At 39.2% G+C, this 20,750-nt stretch overlaps 1 non-coding gene across 1 annotated transcript; it reads left to right on the top strand.

Moving 5' to 3' along the window:
- The first annotated feature begins 10,760 nt into the window (after positions 1-10,760).
- On the top strand, positions 10,761-10,975 carry LOC137064298 (small nucleolar RNA U3). Its single transcript, XR_010901535.1, has one exon. It is a non-coding gene; the product is annotated as a small nucleolar RNA U3 (small nucleolar RNA).
- Positions 10,976-20,750: the final 9,775 nt, after the last annotated feature.

Below are 20,750 nucleotides of genomic sequence, written 5' to 3'. Positions count from 1 at the left end.
AAAAAATCCAGAAAATCACATTGTCTGATTTGTAAATAATTTATTAGAAAATTATGGTGGAAAATAAGTATTTGGTGAATAACAAAAGTTAATCTCAATACTTTGTTATATACCCTTTGTTGAAAATGACAGAGGCCAAATGTTTTCTGTAAGGTTTTTACACACTGTTGCTGGTAGTTTGGCCCATTCCTCCATGCAGATCTCCTCAAGTGCAGTGATGTTTTGGGGCTGTCACTGGGCTCTCTGCAGCTCTCTGCAGCTCTCTGCAGCTCACCGTTTTGGATTTTTGCTCACCGTTCTTGTGATCATTTTGACCCCACAGGGTGTGATCTTGCGTGGAGCCCCATCTTGAGGGAGATTATCAGTGGTCTTGTATGTCTTCCATTTTCTAATAATTGCTCCCAAAAATGATTTCTTCACACCAAGCTGCTTACCTATTGCATATTCAGTCTTCCCAGCCTGGTGCAAATGTTTCTGGTGTCCTTTGACAGCTCTTTGGTCTTGGCCATAGTAGAGTTTGGAGTCTGACTGTTAGAAGTTGTGGACGGTTGTTTTTTATACTGATAACAAGTTCAAAAGGGTGCCATTAATACAGGTAATGAGTGGAGGACAGAGGAGCCTCTTAAAGAAGAAGTTACAGGTCTGTAAGAGCCAGAAATCTTGCTTTTTTGTTGGTGAACAAATACTTATTTTCCACCATAATTTGCAAATAATTTCTTTAAAAATCAGACAATGTGATTTTTTTCATAGTTGAAGTGTACCTATAATGAAAATTACAGCCCTCTCTCATCTTTTTAAATGGGAGAACTTGCACAATCGGTGGCTGAATAAATACTTTTTTGTCCCACTGTATAAAATTGGATGGTACTTGTTCATATTAACCCATATAGATTTAGGTTTAATTTAAACATATGTAGAGGAGAAATGAGGGTGAGGGGAATGAAAAGTAAATTATGGCAATTCTTGGGTGATCAACTTAGTGTGATGTAATCTCGGATGGGGACGCTAAATGCACAAGAGTGAGTTCAGATGTTAATTTCCTGTTTTCTCAGAGAGTCATCATCTCTTATAACTCCTCCAGATTCTCTGGGTTTACAATTTCCATTGTTTTTTGTCCTTACATTGGAAGTCAATGGGAACTGAAACTATTTAGCTTCTAACTTTTTTCTTCCACAGAAGAGAGAAAGTCAGCCACATGAGGATGAGTAAATGACAAAATTGTCAGTTTTGGGTGGACTATGCTTTTGGATTATATGATTATGTGGTGTGAGTTAAACAGATTATAAATGCAAACTCCAAGTATAAATATAAAATAAAAAGTTCATTAAAATCTGCAGATCCAATAATCAGCACAAAAGGGTCTTATAAAAATACAAATCCAATGATAAAAAAAAGAAAAAAATCCCCAAACTTACAGTTGACTTGCTGCCCAGTAACACACACAAGAACCATCATCATCAGAGCTAATTTCCAGCAGAGGTGCATGATGTTTGCATAAAATATTCACAAAAGTTGAGAAAGATTTCTGAAGGCTAGATTCTGTTTTGAAGGTGCTGTCTAGACTCCAGTCCTTTTATATAGTATTTAAGACAAGACATTGACTTCCTTTGCATTGTGGCCTGCAGAACCCATGTGAAAAACAAGTTGAATTCATGATCCTGCAAATGTAGTGTTCTTCCTAGGGTTTCTCATCATCAGCAGCAAATGAAGAAACTGTATGATTGACCGTGTGCTGCATGTTTAGTTACTCACAGTTGCCCAGAGCACCAGTGAAGCATCCAATGAGGATCAGAACAGTGACGGCGATGAATCTAGAAGTCCAGGTCATAGCTCTTGATGTCCAGATCAAAGGTGTCGGTCAGTTAGTTGGTGTTGATTATCTGGATGCGTTATTATGAGGAGGTCTTTTAAGACTCGTACGGTAGCAGTCAGACGGAATAATGCGTCACAAACTTACCACCACCCTTTAGAAACTGATGCATCAAGTCATCATTTACCCTTACAAACATCCAAACCTCTTAACCACAATACAGTCAGTTTTACCTGTCAGCATTATTTATGAAAACCAATATTCCCCTTAGAAGATACCATTGAGATTTAGAAGTTATTTTTCTGCTGTGGAAAAAATCTTGAAGCTATATGTTTCTGATTTGTGTGTTATTTGATGTGCTTTATCATAATTGATTTGTTGATGTATATTGACGTTTTATCAAGAAGTACTTTTATAATTACATCATCTATAGGGTGTTTCTGTGGAATTTGTATTTCTCAGAAATATTTCAACCACATGCTCATTTCCACCACATCTCACATTATGTATTTTGTTTTATGTGAGTTCTAATGTCTGTTAGTGTGAATAAAAATCAACAGGAACTAAAATGTCTTCATTGAACGTGATCTTTTCTTAACCTACAGGAGTCGGTGTGATAGACTTGCGTTTTTTCTTATCACCCGCGTTTGGCTGAGGCAAAAAGTCGGTCAAGATTAACAGATATGTGATTTATGTTTCTATTAGTATTAATGATTTTATTGAATGCCGAATTAGAAAATTATCACTTTAGTAAAGGCAATAATATTCCTTCAAGCAAAAAAAAAAAAAAAAAAAAAAAAAAGGCAGCAGGCCAAATTAGTTGCCAGGCCACCGGGATTTCTCCAGGTGCTCCCGATGGCCAGTCCGGGCCTGCCACACGTGATGCTTCTTTGTTGTTGTTTTTACGTGAATTAATTAACATTGATGAATACAAAGTATGTGGGGTACATAAACAAAAATGCAGTCTCACACTTTAAAAAAAAAGTCTGGAATAATGTGCTGATAATGTAAATATTTTATTCATGCCATGTATATGTACATTCAAGTTCACTTAAATACATACTCAAAACGTCATACATCCTCACACTATCGACGGTGAATTGGCACAAAATAAACCCATAACACAGAATGAGTCAATAAAGGATGACATGAAACACACAATAACACTAACGTTATCCTGTCTGTGGCTCGGCCGCAGCAGGAGATGTGACAGTCACAGATCCGTCAGAGACACAGCTCGAAGAAAACGTTAACTTTATTGTGTGTCATAATTGTATGGCTGTGGTCTGCCATATGAGTATTAATAAACATTTATAATTTCCTCAGCGTCCGAACTGTCATTACGATCCATTGGTTTCCTATTGTTGAAATTCACTGCACTCCCTCTCGTTATGTCACTTCCGGTTTGGGCATTTTTAGATGAAGAAGTAAAATTTTCTCACAAAAATAACTCAAAAAGCCTTATTAGCGTATTTACAAGTATATTTTAAGTATCTTTTTAGTTTATTTCTTGCAAGAAAGAGCCACAGTCATTACAGTCATCAGAGCCTGCATCGAGTGTGAACTGAAGACATAACAGAAGTCTCAATCTCTTATAGCCCCATTGACAAAACAATCCCTCTCAGTAGTTTTCCACATATGGTAAGAGTGTTAAACACAGCACAGAAGTGTCCTGCATGGCAGAGATACATATTAGCTCCTGGATGAATACAAACAGCAAACACACTCTAAATAATCAATATTCTTCATCAGTGATTACAAATTTTCCATCACAACACACCAGTGCGATTTACCTGGGTTTATTTCTTAAGTCTTACCCAGTGCATATATATTGGGTGCAACTCAAAGTGCTACAAAGGCACATAGGTTATATCAATTCTCTAATGTGGATAAAGGCATATTTTGTAGCTACATCGTCACTATACTGGCACACCCCTGTCCTGGTTTATATCGTATCTCTCTGGCCATACTCAGTTTGTCCAATTAAAGCACTTCAGATCAAGATCATCGACAGTCACTACTGGTGTTCCTCAGGGCTCTGTTTTGGGCCCGCTTTTATTCATTATCTATCTACTTCCACTTGGTCATATTTTCAGGAAATATGGCATTCACTTTCACTGCTATGCCAATGACACCCAGCTCTACCTATCTTCCAAACCCTCTGACTTTTTCCCATCACCTCTTCTGTCCCGTTGTTTGGCTGAAATTAAAGACTGGCTCTCAGCTAACTTCCTTAAGCTTAAAGGCCGGAACACACCAAGCCGACGGTCGGCCGTCGGGCAGTTTTTGTGCGTCGGCCAACTAAGTTTCCTCGGTGTGTTCCACACAGTTCCACGCCGTCGGCTAGCGTTGGTCCTCGTCGGCTGTTTTTCAGCCGATTCGACATGTTAAATCGGCGTCGCCGCATGTCGGTCAGTCGGGACATATGATCGTTCTGATTTGCTGTTCAGCTAGCAAACCAGTGCACGAGAAAATAAAACAGAAGTGACGAAGCAAGTAAACGACAGAGTCAAGAGGGAACACAGAACGCCTGTCTCCTCCAGAGACAGTAAAAGAAAGGTCTCGTCTCATTTGATTATATTCCTCATTCCGATACACGTGAATATTTAAATATATATATATATATATGGCTGTGTGGACCGAGGCAAGTGAAGACAAATTGATCAGCATGATCCAGCAAAGGCCAGCTTAGTATCACACTACGGGAAAATGTTAACGTTATGTCAACTGTGTGGCGAAAGCAGAACTGTGGCATGAGATCGCAAACAAACTTGTCATGTCAGGTAAGATTTCCTTTTTTGCAATAGTTTTTTCTTCTTCAGTAGTCCATATTTTTAAAAAAACTGAATGTTAGATTGTTGTGTGCAACTTTCATCTTTGCACAGCAGTTAATTTCACATTCAAAATGCACTAAAGATATCAAAACACTTAATGCATGTCTTCATGTCCAAAAGCAATGATAAATCCACAGTTTAGCTGTTGTACTAACTGTGTGGAGAGTTTTGCAAAAGTGACCTAAATGTATTGAGAAATGTGTTCTAGCGGCTGTAAAAAAAAATGCTGTCATCCAGAGTACATCCAGTTAAAAGTAGAACAAAAATGAACATTACAATAGCCATGAAATTGACATAACTCAGCGTAATGTTTTGTTTTTTTTGTCCCTCAGAGAAAGAGCTAAAGAAGTGGTGGGATTCATTGCGAACCCAGTACATGTGTTACAAGAAACATGGACCCTCAGGAAGTTCTGGAGCTCAGAAGACCCACCTGCAGTTTCTAGAACCTCACACGAAAAGGAAGGAGTGCACCTCAAATCTAACTATCAGGGTACACACACACACACACACACACACACACACACACACACACACACACACACACACACACACACACACACACACATATATATATATATACATACATATATATATATATATATATATAAATATATATATATATATATATATATATATATATATATATATATATATATATATATATATATATATATATATATATATATATATATATATATATATATATATATATATAATATGTATGTGTAATTTATTTTTTCTTTCCATTTGAACAAATTAACATTTTGCTTTTGGTAAAGTGGCCAATGAACGTTCAGATGGGTCTATTTACAAGTAATTCAACAAATCAACTTCCACAATGTGCATCTGAATAGATCCATTTAGCCAATGTGCAGGGTATTGTTTTAGCTATGCCCAGTTATTGTTATGGGTTATTGGTGAACAAGTGTAAGAATCTATTGTATCACATTGTTCACATTTTGATTGTGTCTTTAAGGAACCTTTGTCTGAAAGTGAATCCTGTTTACCCTCAGATGGTACCACTACCAACAGTGACACCTGGATTGGCACCCGTGAGGAGCCCAGCTTCATTAAGGCTGAGCTACGGCCCAGTACACCCTTGGCTGAATCTACCTATATAGCTACTTTTATAGCTATTCTCTACATAGCTATTTGTGCCCATTGTACTGAACATTGGAAAATAAGTTGCCTTTGGGTACTTGCATTCACAGTTCTTTATGTAAAAAAGGATCACAAAACACAAGATGATGCAGAATTCTAACCCTTATTTTGCAATTTGACATCTAACTAGCAGGGTAAACAAACACATCATTATTGATGTTTTAATTTAAGAATAAATAGATTTTCAATTAATAGAGACATATTTTCATTATGTGTTACTTCCACAATACAATGTTATCAAAGTGCAATATCTGTAAATTAATAGTTAGCATGGTTACTGTCAGTTAAGTTCAGTGTATGATTTAGTGTTACATTGTTTTCATTAACATTTCTGTGCCACTGGAGATTTCATTTCCAAACTGCTGTTATGTGATGTGCAAGAAGCAGCATGATATCATTTTGAAGAAATGTCACCATAGGCATGTTTCCAATGAAAAAAATATATACAAATTCTGTCATAATTCATTGAACTAGCACCAAGCATTGTCACAAACATAATTTACTGTAAATCAGACAGAATGCGTCATACATATATATTTATTTTAACAATCCTTTGGGTAAGTGGCCATTGTTCAGATAGTCACATTAACTTCCACAATGCATCTGAATGAGCCAATTTGCAGGGTATTGTTTGAGCTATGCCCTGTTATTGTTATGGTTCATTGATAGGTGAACAAGTGTAATAATCTATGGTTTCACATTTCGACTTCGGGTATCCTGGTTTCACCCATTTAGTGAGCGTTCCTCGTATTTTTCGCGTCTGCTTCTACCTACCTCTTCCACAAGTAAAAGACCAACGGCTGACAACGGAAATGCCATTTGCAACGATCTGAAATGCACGAATCCGTCTGTGTGGGGAAACGAAAACGACAGCTGATATCTTTATATCTCTTCCGGTTTCCCGCTTCGAATAACGAAAACAGACTACTGCCACCAGCTGGGACGGAAAGGTATTTCCTCTTACGCAGGCGCAGAACGGACGCGCGGCCGTCTGATGTCGAGCGTCGGCTTGGTGTGTCAGGGCAACTTTGGACCGCTTTGGACCCAAGACGCTGCCAACGTGAGCCGACTCAGCAGTTTAATTTCGTCGCCACTAGTTGATCGGCGTCGGCTTGGTGTGTTCCTAGCTTAATAGTAGCAAAACCGAGGTCCTACTTGTTAGGACAAAATCCACATTGGCAAACTCTGACTACATACCTGTGGATATTGATCAACATCTCATTTATCCCTCTTCACAGGTTAAGAGTTTGGGTGTAATTTGGGATAGCACACTTTCATTTGAAGCCCTTAATATTTTCATCTGCGTAATATTAATCGCCTTCGTCTATCCCTTTCAATGAACAACACTGCAATTCTCATTAATTCACTGGTTCAGAGCCCTGCGCGGGACTGTTTTCTTCATCCGGCTCTCGCCCGCGCCCGCCGAATTTCTGACCATTACCGCCCGCTCCTGCAACGTATGTGTTACACTCCCGCCCGCTCCCGCAATATGTATGTCCACTCCCGCCCGCACCCGCAAAACTCTGAGAATTTATTCCCGCACAATAATATAGATGCATTGATTTTGTGTCTTCTCCCGTCCCGCAGGAAAACAAAACACTATTTCATGGGGTTGTTTGTTTTGTTTCTCTGGCCTGCATGTAAAAAAAAAAAAAAGACAAAACACACAATAAATTCAAATATAATTTCGTTTTTATCAAAAACTTTGCACATAAAAATAGACTGCTTTGCAAAAAAAAAAAAAAAAAAACAGAACATAATATGATAAACTAGGCTACATGAAAACTTTGACCCGGGGAGAACAGAGCAGGTGTGTCGCCTCAACCCAGACGTGCCGGATTTGTGCCCATTGTAGATGAGTATTTTTGCACATTTGTCACAATGAACAAAGTCCAGCTCCTTTCCATGTTTATCACAAACAATTGAGAAACTTCTCCAAATGTCAGACTTTCCTTGCTTAGCTTTTGTGCTGTAAATACCTCGTTTGAGGTTCTTTTCTACATCATCTATTGACATCTTCTCCATCATGACGCTAGGCAACCTCCCTTTTTTTTAGCCGCCCATTCCCCCCCTGTAGCAAAATTCAAACCTCCCGCTCCAACGAGATTTGCATTGGTTCCCGCGGGACCCGGCGGGACTCAATCCCAATGCAGCCCTCTAGACTGGTTACTTCACGTATTGCAACGCTCTTCTTACTGGTCTTCCTTCCAAACTTATCCATAAACTCCAGTTGGTTCAGAACTCTGCGGCTCGTGTTCTTACTAGAACCCCTTCTACCATGCACATTTCACGTACTCTCCAGCAACTTCACTGGCTACCAGTGAAATATAGACTTGACTTTAAAATCCTGCTTCTCACATTCACAGTCTAGCTTCTCACTTTCTTACTGATCTTCTTCATATTTACACTCCTTCACGCACTTTACGATCCTCACTCTCACTCTCTCTTTTCTTACCACCTATACGCTTAAAAACTTTTAGCCATGCGGCCCCTCGCTTGCGGAACTCTCTCCCTCTCGATGTCCGTAATATTCACAGTACGTACTTTTAAATCTCGACTTAAGTCCTACCTTTTTACACAGGCTTATTTATGATTTACTTTTTCTGTCTCTATGATGCATGTGTGTTTTAAGTGTGTTGATTTATGCATTTATATTGTAATTGCTGTTTTTCCCTGTAAAGTGTCCTTGAGTGTTTTGAAAGGCGCTTTTAAATAAAATGCATTATTATTACTATACAACACATGGCCTTATTAGGAGAAAATATATGTTGTTTTAACAAGAAAATTATGTTGTTTTTACGATATAACGTCTCGTTATTATGAGAAAGATATTGTTAAAACGACATAAGATCTCATTATTATGACATAATTGAGTGAAAAATATATATCACCATGCGGTTCAGGGCTTCCGTAACCAAACGAGGGATGTGACACATCCTTACAGCAGTTGATGTTCTGAAAGAAAGAGAGTCACAAACCACAAAAAGAGAGCACGAGAAAATGATCCTGACACAATTTACATGTGAGTATGTGAAATGATCAAATACTCCAAGTCCACTGATGCTGGTAAAATTAAGTTTGGTCATTTTATAATGAGAAATGAGGATTGGACACTGACAGAAGTTATTTATACACCCCTGAATAATACTTCTTAAATCATACTTTCAAAATATATAATATACACATCATCTTTTGTGCTCATACACATTAGACTTTTTCACAACTATGGTTCAATGGATACAGTTGCATTCAGTATCTAGTCATCCCTCTATTAGAACAATGTTTTTAAAGAAGTGCAAACAGAACTGAAATGAATCTGTATACATTTGCCTGAGTAATATCTAAAGGCAAAGATGCAGATGAACATGTTCTAAACTTTACGTCAAACATACTCTGTTCAGTGGGAGTTAACCACGTCCTGTTTTTCACTGCTATCAGCCACGATGATCATTTATAACGAAATAAAGCGCTTTACCATGGTAAACCACCAATGGTGGAAATGTGCTGTGGTATCTATGATGCAGGCCAAAGTGGGTCCACAGAGCTTGTCATGGTTTCAAAGAACAGCAGATGGAAGATAGATGCACCACAATTGGAGTTATATCTGCTTTTAGAATTGAATGCGTTGCATGATGTTTGTTTAAAAGGACATTAGTGAGTTGATTTAATTTACTCAACATTTAATTGGTTCTAAAAAAGTGTGAATTTTAAAAAAATCCATAGTTTGTTAAATAATATACATTTAATTTTATCATAGTATACACAACGATCAGGCATATTATTATAACCACTGATAGGTGAAGTGATTATCTCTTCATCATAGTGTCTGTTAGTGGGTGGGATATATTAGGCACCAAGTGAACATTTTGTCCTCAAAGTTGATGTGTTATAAGCAGGAAAAATAGACAAGCGTAAGGATTTGAGCGAGTTTGACAAGGGCCAAATTATAATGGCTAGACGACTGTGTCAGAGCATCTTGGTCGTTTCTGTTCTGCAGTGGTCAATACGATTCTATCTATCAAAAGTTGTCAAAGAAAAGAACAGTGATGATCCAGTGACAGGGTCACGGCACCAGGATGCACTATGGGAAGGCAAACCGGCGGAGGCAATGTGATGGCTTTGTTTGCTGAGAATCCATGACATGTAACATACCTAAGCACTGATGCAGACATGTACACCCATATGGGCCACATTTGGGCTATATTTATAATGACATTATAATGAAATGGTTACCCCTTACTCACAGCTTGAACACTAACATCATGCATGTCAAGTGATATAAACTCTATATCAAGGTAAGATAAGTATATTTCATTAGATATTAACTAAGTTTGCTTTTACATAACATTAAGTCTAATGCATTGGTTCTTAATGCTGGATCTGGTGACCCAACACTCAGCATGTTTTGTACGTCTCCTCTATTTAACACAGCCGATTCTGGTCATCAGCTTGTTAGAAGAGAGCGCCATCAACTTGATCTAGTGTGTCTGGATCATTTTGAAAGATTCTGGAATTGAGTAAGGGCAGTGAACCAGCCATTTTTGTATATCTTTCTTATCTGAAAGATATTTAAAAAAAGGCTGGTTCACTCCCCTTACTCAATTCCAGAATACCACCAGATCCAGCATTAAGAATCAATGCATTTGACTTAATGCTTTATGCTGTTATGCTGTTTGCTGTCCATACTGTTTTTACTTGCCTGGTTGATATTCGACTGCATTTAATTCTGAGGATTTAAATGATAAATTCTTTTCTGAAAATAATCTGTATTAATATAGTTAGTATATTCAGCCTTTCATCCAGACCGTGTCTTCTTGTCTGGTTGATATTTGGCTGCATTTAATTCTGAGGAGTTAAATGATAAATACTTTTTAGAAGATTATCTGTTTTAACACATCATATTCAGCCTTTCGTCCAGACCGTTTTTACTTGTCTAGGTTGATATTTTAGGTTGATAGACTATACTTTCAGGGATCATTTCTATAGTTTTTTACTTGGAAGTGCATTTCTAAAGTGACGAGTCTCTCCAGCCACGATGAAGAGCTTTGATGCTCCTTTCTGAGCGTGAATCGGGTGTAGAGTAATGATTCATTTCATACGCTCTGCATCATTGATGAACGTTCCTTACTATTTCAAATAGTCCGGAGGAAAGGAGTATGAGCTGAGTGGTTTTAATATTTTTGGAGGTTGCTAGGCAACGTGGGGGAGAGGACGCTGGCGTCGTCTGTTCGCCGCTTCTCCACCCACAAATGATCATGTTAATGTACTATTAGATTTAGATTTTATTTTATTTCCTTATGTTTGTGACTAGTCTAACAGTCAGAGCTACAATTGGGGCTGTTGCTGATTGCTGGCAGCCACTGAGAGGACGTTGTTCCTCGTTTCGCCGTTTTCCACCGCTTCTAATGTTTACGTTTGAATTGCTGCGGTTGGTTCTGGTTTGGTGGACATTTGATGTTTCTCGTCGCGACTGCTCACTGGTGGTCTCCCTTGGGCTTAAGCTGCATGGTGGCTGAAGTTTGCACCGGGCTAGCGTCATCTGGGCCATCGTAATCGGCGTCCGGCATGATGTTGGGATGTTCCGCTTCTCGGCTGCGCCGCTGTTCCGTCCTGCATTGCGGCCGAGGAGCGGCTTGGACTTCTGCGCCGACCCCGGTGTGTCCACAGAAGTGCCCGAAAAAATGTTCTGCCTCCTGCATGGTGCTGCGGCGATCCCCATCGTTTGAATCGTCAAGAAGACCCATCATCTGGTCTTCAGCTGTCCTGCCTCTGCGATGTCATCGGGACACTGCCGCTGGGAGACATCTGAAACATGGAGTGGACCACAGTGTGCTGCGGAGCTAACAGAGACTTCCACCATCAGCTGTTTTCTGTCCACCATCAGCTATTTTCTGTTCACCATCAGCTCTGTTTTCTGTTCTGTTTTCTGTGTTGGTTGATTGTTTGTAGTATTCTATATTTTTACTTGTTATTCATTTTTTGTTGTTATTCCCCCCCCTTGTTGCACTTTGAGATTCTTTGGAATGAAAAGTGCATTATAAATAAAATCTATTATTATTATTATTATTATTATTATTATTATTATTATTATTATTATTATTATATTTGGCTGCATTTGATTCGATAAATGCTATTTTTTATATGCAGCCTTTCATCCAGACCGTTTTTACTTGTCTGGTTGATATTGACGCATTAAAAATAAAATAAAGTCCTGACACCGGAAGGGTCAGACTTCTGATAGCAGTCCCCTTCGGAGTGGGTCAGTGTTCACCACATTACACGGTGCCCGTCCCCCTTCGGTGCCATCAGGGGGCCATTCTGCCAACCCTGCCACCTCTGGTGTTTCAGGGTGCAGCGGTCCTCAGCGAGCACGTCTCCATGTCCGCCCGGAAACTTAGCGGCACGGGGGAGCTTGCGCCCTCCGAGGAGGGCTCAAAGAGGGTCAGTTTGGTTGCTCCCTGCCGGTGTGCCGTTTCAGGACACCGAGCTGACCGCTCAACAAATACCAGAGGCTGGCCTTGAGAGGCTGGTTCCCTTAGTAGATTTTCTGGCAGCATGGAAACTTCTGCCAACTATCTCTGATTGGGTCCTGCAGATATAACGGGGTGGTATCCACAGTGGTCAGCCCCAAGCATGCTCTGGTTATGGAACAAGAAGTACAGACTCTTCTCCAAAAAGAGGCTATAGAGAGGGTCCCTCCCCACAGCAGAGAGTCAAGGTTTTACAGCCGGTACTTTATCCCATACGGAAATGCAATATATGTGTATATATGAAATATCAATATATGCGATATATGTGATATATAAAGTAAAAACATATATGAAACATATTAGAAATTGGAACAATTCCATATATTGACATATAAATGTATCCCATATATTATATATGTTTATGAATGTATAATACATATTTTGACATATAGGTCTCATATATGAAATATCCTAATATGCTCATATAGAGTAAAAACATAAATGCACATATATGCACAGCATCAGAAATTCCATATATTGACATATATCTTTAGTCAACATATGTTTAAATGTGACAAATCACTATCAATGTCAAATGTCGTAGGGTCTTAAAATATATACTATGTATAAAACAAATGACATTTAAAATATAAAATATTTATAATGTTACTTATTGTCAGGTGAGGCAAGAGATGAAGGACTCAAGGGTGCAGAGGTTAATGGGCTTTTTATTAGACTTCAAAAATAAACAATCGAAACAAACAAACCCTGTCATGCTTGTAACTGGCTCTCCTTAGTTTTTTATACAACAAGAAAGCCTAAAAAAACGGGAATTCACTTTTGCCAATAGTTTGTGTTCAAACTAACTGTAAGATTCTAAATGTGGGAGTGGAAATAAATTGTATCTATTTAACCACTGAATTAGATAACATAGTAACAATTAGCACATGGACAGATATCCAAGACAGCATTGTGAATATCGAAGCTTAACACTATAAGTAAAAAAAACAACAACAGTACATCAATTCCAAACTCAAAATACTAGTGATACACAAACAAAAAACAGTACCAAACAATTCAAAATGCTGTAGAGGGAAAAGGATATACAGTCTGCAATGCAAGTCTCTTATATGAGTGTTGTAGAAGGCCCAGTCCAAGCAGGCAATGAAGATATACAATCCTAAATCCTAGATTAGGCGCCGGCACAACACAGGTCAGAAGTAGGTATCAGTGCACTCAAGCCCCATAACAGAGTCCTCTGCTAGCTTCTCTGCAAACTTCCAAACACTATGAATTAACATTTTTATGGGTACATCAAAATGTGCATTTGAATAAGATTGTAAAGCATTAGAATGTACAATTCACTTAACTCTCAAACGCAATGTGATTCCAGGCATTTTCACCCATGCTCCATTGCTATGCCTCTCCTCTATGCTACTCGTAACCTTAAAACCCCTTCCTCCCTTTGTTGCCCTCTAGAGGACAGGATGAAAAATGTCATGAGTGTACACGCCATGGCTAATGATGAGCACAAGCCGCATGCTAAACAAACAACCCTAAACACATGGACAAAAGAGTATATACTGTCCAAGCAAAACTAGATGCTCACGAGACCAAGTGAATGCTCAAACTGTACACTCACAACGGGGAGAAAAACACACATGGAGCTTTTAATGTCCGAAGCCTGAACCAAAACTAAATTAGAATGAAATGCCAGGATTCAAACACCACTATATAAATCCTTATAAAATACTATACAAGCATACTGAATGTTTGCATACATTATGTTTAAATAAACTTATATATATATATAAATTCAACATATATTGTTCGCATATATGGCGTTAACATACAGTACCATATAAAAAGTCAACATATAAATAATTTTAATATATGTATATATAATAATTCTTCTATGGGTATTTCATACATGGCATAAACCTATATCTTCATATATCATGAGAATGGATATATGTGCTAATAATGTATTGCCTTATATGAAACATATATGACATCACTACTCGGATATAGGGACATATATGTACATATATTACATTTCCGTATGGGATAGTTCTGAAGAAGGAGGTGGTGGTGGAGCTCCTTTGGCTTATCCAGCCCCTCTGGGGTTGCCATGGTGCAGACTTGGCCGAGGCTGTCTGTATACCTTTCCCCTGGTGGTGCTGCTCCCAGGAGTTCTGGAGAAAGACACCGGGACGAGGTTTGTCCCGTTCTGGTCGGACATACATTAGCATAGTCTCTCTATGGCATCTTAACCTTGTCTAGGTATGACCACTTGGATAACTCCTCTTGAGTAATGATGTTTTCAAGGTTAACAGGCATCTTCTGCTGTATATATACAGCAGGAAGAGGGAAGAAATGGTTGGAGCTTACACCACTGACTTCTAATCCATCAAGAACATTGAAGGACACAGACTTTTCCTGACCCATGGTGCGAAGAAATATATTTACCCTCTTTCCGTTCATATTCAGCTCTTTCATTAGATCCTCCGAACAAAAGGTAGCTGAACTTCCCGAATCTAGAAAAGCATATGTCTGCACCACCCTGTTACCTTTAATAGCCTTTTCTTGCAACGGTATGATTGGCATTAAACTCCTCTCCCTACCGGCCCCTGTATGACCACAAGGTAGAGCAGACACCTTTGGTTCCTCCTTGCGATATATGTGCAGGATAGTTGGATTGGTTCCTTCGCAAACATCACAGATCAAACGGTTGTCACACTCTTTGCTCAAATGTCCAATCTTTAGACAATCAAAACTAATTCCCTTAAGTCATCTTCTTCAAGGAAAAACATCTGTACAATGGATGTTGATTTGAACAGAACAAACAACCTCCATTAGGCTTAGATACAGAGCCGTATCCTTGTTGTGACGACATAATGCTAGTCTTTTTGGATGAAACATCAACATCGGTGGCAACGCTATTCCCTCTAAAAGGTTTGTGTACTTGACTCTTGGACTCTTACTTGTGCCATGCTTGTCCTGGATATCTCCAAACACAGGATCAGACTCAATCTTGACCTGTTTTTCAACAAACTGGACAGCGGCCCTCATTTATCAAAAGTGTGTACACCAAATTTCCAGCGTACACCTTGCATACACCCAAACCCACGGTGACTGAGATTTATCAATATGGACGTTGGCGTATGGCACGCTCAAATCCTACGCCAGTTTAGGAGGTGGTGTACGCACTTATTGAGTTAGAGCGAAAATGCGCAGAAAAACAATTCCTAACACCACAAAACGCACTGACAAAGATATGCTATATTATGACCCACTGTAAAAAAACAACAACAATAACAACATAGTAATTATAAACTTTGTTGTTTATTTTTGTGCAACGTAGAATTCAGTGTTTAATTTGTGTGACTGTACCAAAGCATTTGATTTGTAGGCATATGTATTCCTCCAGTTGCGAGCCTGTGCGCTTTACCTGACGGTTCAGCGTTAGGCCCGGCAGCTGCCCACAGACTAGGAAAATAATTCAGACTGACAAAATAATAAAAATGACATTCTTCTTCTTTTAAATAATAATAATAATAATAATAATAATAATAATAATAATAATAATTAAAATAATAATGACATTCTTCTTCTAAATAACAATAAGTGTCATTAAAAATAAAAATCATAATAATAATAAGAATCTTACAAATTGTCATGCAATTATTAATGTGAATGAATGGTACTCCACATCACATCATCATCACTATCGTACACGCCAATAGCCTACACGTGATACGAAATTAAATGCTAATTGTTTCAAAACATGTTCTGTAAAATAATGCATTGTGATAATTTGTCTATCGAACAGCTATTTAATGCTGGAGTGCGCTTCTCAACCCCCACACTATTAACAGTAGGCTACTTGTAATTTAGGTCCATATTTTGTTTTTGTGGGCGCCTTTAATCCCACTCGTTAAACTCCCAAATAAAACAATTTCACTTTTTTTCCACTTCCCTGGTGATTGGTCTCAATGAGCGCATCTCAATCATCTCAATAGTTCTGAGTCAGCCCATTGACTTATGTCCTAATCAGTGCCCTGACTAGTGGACTAGTAAGATGATTGAGACGCGCCCGAGCTCCACGTCGGAGAAGTTTCGGTTCTGTGCCGTCTTCCGTGTATCCATGGCGTAAAATGAGGGCGTGGGGGAGGCAGAGACTTGCCCTGCGTCTCAATCAGCTCCCTAGTTCACTAGTCAGGGCACTGATCAGGACATAATTCAATGGGCTGACGCCCTGATCAGTGCCCTGACAACTGAACTAGGGAGCTAATTGAGACGCACCCTTGAATATATAGGGACGTGTTATTCTAATGACGATTGTTTTCAGCCGCGGTATTTATCAAGGGCAAGTATTGCGTACACCTGGATTGCAGAGGTGTGCACAGTTTCATAAATCAGGCGGGGAGAGGAGTGTAAGCATAATCTTACGGCAACATATACGCCCGTTTCTACACAAGATTGATAAATTAGGGCCATTGTGAGAGAACCTTGCTCTGCCTTGATTGGATTCCATGATTTCACACGCCTTGGCTCTCCATTGCTCTCTAAACTTGTAAGGCAACTTTGTTACAATGATTTTCATGTTGCTAGGCATATTGAGTTATTGCATATATGAAAGTTCAGCAAAGTATTGCAACATGTATGCAGAAACAATGCATAAGCCTGTAAACCTTGCACATCTTCAGCCCTTAAAGCAGGCCAGTCCAAAGCCATTTCCAAATATGCAGTAGATACCTTAAACTCATTACCAAAATGTTCTTGTAGTATTCTTTTGGCCATTGTATAGCCTCTGTCTGGGGCCATATGTTGGCAACTACGGACCAGGTCTTTAGGTTTTCCCCAAGTAAATTGTTCAAGAAAATACAAACGGTCACTTTCATTGATAGTTTTCTCCTCAATGCCCCGTTCAAATGCTCGGATAGATGACATGTACTGCAGTGGGTCACCATCAAAGACTGGGATTTACCTTTTTCGTAAGATGCGAGGATTTGCTTGCTGTTGAATTAGATGGTTTGTTAGCTCATCTTGCTTTTTCAAAACTTTCAACGGGATAACCATGAGGAGGGAAAACATGTGCACCTGATGGAAACCCATATTGTCTTTTTGCACTTGAGCAGAATAATGGTAATCAGGTCTTTCAAATGTGTGGGATGTTTGTCGATTTTGACATCCTTTCCTCTGACTCTCTTTTATAGCTTGTGAAGAGGAGACATCAACTGCCCCAGCTATACATATGCATTAGCATTGGGGTTCAAACACTTGCTTCGAACAGAATCAGAATTCAGGTTATCTGTTGCATTAATCACCCTCTTTTCACTCTGCTTTGACTTTAAACTTGCACTACATGAACATTTGCTTTGGTGAGACATTTGCAACACAGCAAACTTTGTGGTTGAAGCTACTATTTGAGCATCCAACTCCAATTGTTCCTTTTTCCGTCTCAATTCCTCCTCCTGAGCTTCAATGGCACGTTTGGCTTTCAATGCAGCAGCCTGTGCCATAAGTGCAGCCTTCTCAGCCTCCACCTGAATGCATGCAGATGATACAGATGAACTCCTACTGCTGCGTGAGCTGTGTTTGAACTGTGAGCTGCCCCACTACCAACACACCTGTCTCATTACTCTTAGCTCTACATATCCCATACCAGAACACCAGCCAATGGACAAACGTATAACTACACACAAATGGCTTCAACACATAGGGCCCTATTTTAACGATCTGAAACGCAAGTGTCAAAGCGCCAAGCGCAAGTAACTTTGTGGGCGGGTCTCGGCGATGTTGCTATTTTCCCGGCGGGATAAATGGCTCTTGCGCCCGGCGCAGATCTAAAATGGGTTGGTCTGAAGTAGCTTCATTATTCATAGATGTGGTTTGGGCAGGGCCGGCCCATGGCATAGGCGGAATAGGCAAATGCTAGGGGCGCCACTCGTCCATAGGGGCGCCAAAATGAGTGATTTTTCCGGTTTCATTACTGCTACTTTTTATTAATATTAATTTGAAATATTACACAAACATTTTTTTTAACAAATCCCCAGACTCTTCCCAGACCACCGCATCAATCTCCTCCTGCCCAGCGAGTGCTTTAGTGTGTCCGATATTGAACGCGCGATCAGTTTAACGTTGGGAATTTGTTGTTCCGTCGCCTCTCGCGCATCTAACAGACAGAAATGTGCTTGTTTGCTCGCGCCAGTGAAAGTTGGAAAGTTGCCTAATTATTTATGACGGATGGCCAATGTGTCAAAAAGACCGAAGCCCTCTGATACAGGAATATAAAGGAATAAGGGGATAAAGATAGAGGTAAAGTGATGAAATGAATGAACAGTTTATCTAAATGCATTATCTAAATATGAATGTTTGCAAATTTATTCCAGCAACTGTTCTGGGTGATCAGAATCTGTAAAAAATCATGTCAATTGTTTATAAACATATATATAAAAAAATAATAGCCTAATGTTTTTACTCAGTTGTGCAATTGTAAGGGGATATATGGCGTTTGTAAAATGTATTTTCTGAAATAATGATATTTATATGGTTTATCTAAAATAGCTAAAAAATAATATGCACACTAAATATATACATTTCTTAAAAAGTTTAATTCATGGTGAAAACATGAGCATGCATAGTTTAGTGAAGGATATACGTATACACACATTTTTGTATATGTGTGTGTGTGTGTGTGTCCTTGTTTATATTACATTGTGGGGACCAAATGTCCCCATAAGGATAGTAATAGCTGATAGTAGTCACTTTTCAACCGGCTCGTTGCAAATTTCAAAATGCTTATAAATCATACAGGATGAGTTTTTTTGAGAAAGTAAAAATGCAGACTGTTTCCTGTGATGGGTAGGTTTAGGGGCAGTAAAGGGGGATAGAAAATACTGTTTGTACGGTATAAAAACCATTATGTCTATGGAGAGTCCCCACAAAGATAGTGAACCAGACGTGTGTGTGTGTGTGTGTGTGTGTGTGTGTGTGTGTTTGTTTATTTTTTATTTTAAAAATGAGAAAAACACAACCAACATATAAAAACCTTGATACAAGGGGCATCAAGTAAAATCTTGCTTAGGGCAGCAAATTGGTCAGGGCCGGCCCTGGGTTTGGGCGTAACGTGAATAAACCAATCAGAGCGTCATCCAACATTCCCTTTAAAAGCAGGTGCGCAAGTTCCATTATGGATTGCTATTATTATGGCGTATTTACCAGGCGCACGCCAGGAGCGGTTCACAGCCGAGGAGACTGATGTTCTTGTAAGAGCAGTGAAAGACAGAGAAGTTGTGTTGTATGGGGATGGGAGAAACCCACCCAAAATAGCGTCGGTTAAACAGGCGTCGGTTAAACAGTTTTTTCAGTTTTTCAGTCTATTATTTAAGAAAACGTTACTCTAATAAACCATGGCAATCAATCAGATTCAACTAATACATATATGATCCAGAATCAGATCCGAGGGATGAAATAAATTGAACAGGAGAAACAGCAACAGCAGGACGTCCGTCTCTGTGGTATGTACTGTATTTAGTGTCACTTGTGTCACTTGTCAACATTTGCATTTGTTTCCTCGTGGTATATGATGACATGATTTGGTTTATGGACTATTGTATGCAACTAAACCTTAGCAGTAGCAAGCAAAACGGTTTTGCACCTCAAACTAGTGTATATAAAAAAAACAATGGTGTAACGTTAGTGCATTTGAATGAAGAAGCACGCTTTGTGAGAACGTCCACTAGCCTAGCTTTATGTTTGGGTGGTTTTACAATAAACAAACTGACATATTGGTTAGCTAAACAAATTTATTTAAACACACACCATAAATCGCATGCTCCATTGATAAATTAACTATACACGATCGTGTCGTTTACTGATGTTTACTTACGCGACGATAGACAGCAACATAGACATTTGAAGCAGTTTTACTCACTGACTGCTTCCAAAGCACGACCGTGAACCTTTATCGCTGGGACCGCTCCATCAAAAACACATCTTGTTGATTTGGTGAAGTCCTGTGACAGCAGTGACCGTGGAGATCCACTTTTGCGACGCGCCACTTTTGAAGCTTGATGTTGTGAAGCTTCTCGTCATTTCTGCGTTCAAATCGGTTCAAATGCAGCACTGCCTTCCCGGAATGCTGTGTGGGCGCATTAAAGTCGCTTGACGTCACCCATAGGAATAAAGTGGAGCGTGGCACGACAGAAGTGTTCCACGGACGAGTGGATCTGCACCTTGAGAGCAGTGTTTATGGGCGTGCATTTGCTTTTTCGCTCTAGTCACTATAGAGCCCATATAAGGACCTTCCGCTCTATCGACATCAAGCGGACCCATACTCGAAAAAAACTCTCAGAAACTTGTGAGAAACCGGAAGGAGTATTTTTGACACAGAAATACTCCATCAAACGTCCAACATTAGTTTTTGAAACTTTGTCTATGTTTAGGATGGGAATCCAAGTCTTCAACAGT

Source organism: Pseudorasbora parva, chromosome 24, assembly GCF_024679245.1.
Source record: "Pseudorasbora parva isolate DD20220531a chromosome 24, ASM2467924v1, whole genome shotgun sequence".
NCBI lineage: Eukaryota > Metazoa > Chordata > Actinopteri > Cypriniformes > Gobionidae > Pseudorasbora > Pseudorasbora parva.
The sequence above is the reverse complement of the archived record's forward strand: the minus strand, read 5'-3'. Positions and strand labels throughout refer to the sequence as shown.